This window comes from Theropithecus gelada, unplaced genomic scaffold, assembly GCF_003255815.1.
Source record: "Theropithecus gelada isolate Dixy unplaced genomic scaffold, Tgel_1.0 HiC_scaffold_2059, whole genome shotgun sequence".
Classification (NCBI taxonomy): Eukaryota; Metazoa; Chordata; class Mammalia; order Primates; family Cercopithecidae; genus Theropithecus; species Theropithecus gelada.
Genome location: NW_020258503.1, coordinates 1,708 through 2,762, shown reverse-complemented (window position 1 = coordinate 2,762; position 1,055 = coordinate 1,708). Strand labels below are relative to the sequence as shown.

At 50.5% G+C, this 1,055-nt stretch overlaps 1 pseudogene; it reads left to right on the top strand.

Moving 5' to 3' along the window:
• The first annotated feature begins 374 nt into the window (after window positions 1-374).
• On the top strand, window positions 375-493 carry LOC112617487 (annotated as a pseudogene).
• Window positions 494-1,055: the final 562 nt, after the last annotated feature.

The window sequence follows — 1,055 nt, the reverse complement described above, 5'->3', positions numbered from 1 at the left end:
GAAAAAGGCCACATACTGCTGGGCTGCCTCTTCGCCCTTGGCCAGCCCTGATGGCTCTGGCTGGGTGGGGCAAGAGGGGGCCTTGCAGGAGTTCCTGAGCTGCCAGGAATCCAAAAGACTACTTCCTCGAAAGGGCGGAGTACCAGACGGATTCCCAGGATGGTGGGCCCTGGGTCCTGACGCCTTGGAGCACTTCCTGTTCCCAGCGGGCCCTATGTAGTGGAAGTTCGGCAGCTTGGGAGCTGCGTAAGGCAATAGGCGAGCGGCTCGGGGGTCCCGTCATGAGCCGGGAGACCCCGGGCAGGTGATGCTGGCTGGAATCCTGTGGGCATGGCTGGGCCAGGCTCTTCTGGCAGCCAGGCGCCTCTGCCAGCGTCTATGACCATACCAGCTTGAACACGCCCAATCTCGTCTGATCTCGGAAACTAAGCAGGGTAGGACTTGGTTAGTATTTGGATGGGAGACCACCTGGGAATACCAGGTGCTGTAGTCATTATTGTTTTCTTTCTTTTCTTCCTTCCATTCTTTTCTTCTTTCTTTCTTTTCTTTTCTTTCTTTCTCTCTCTCTCTTTCTTTCTTTCCTTCTTTCTTTCTTTTCTTTCTTTCTCTCTTTTTTCTTTCCTTCTTTCTTTCTTTCTGTTTCTCTTTCCTTCCTCTCTCTTTCTTTCTTTCTTTCTCTCTCTCTCTTTCTCTCTTTCTCCCTTTCTCCCCCCCTTTCTCTCTTTCTCTCTCTCTCTCTCTCTTTCTCTCTTTCTCTCTTTCTCTCTTCTTTCTTTCTTTCTTTCTTTCTTTCTTTCTTTCTTTCTTTCTTTCTTTCTTTCTTTCCTTCCTTCCTTCCTTCCTTCCTTCCTTCCTTCCTTCCTTCCTTCCTTCCTTCCTTCCTTCCTTCTTTCCTTCCTTTCTTTTTCTTCCAGACGGAATCTCACTCTGTCACACACGCTGGAGTGCAATGGCGTGATCTCAGCTCATAGCAAGCTCGGCCTCCCGGGTTCATGCCATTCTCCTGTGTCAGCCTCCCGAGCACCTGGGACTAAAGGCAACCGCCAACACGCCCA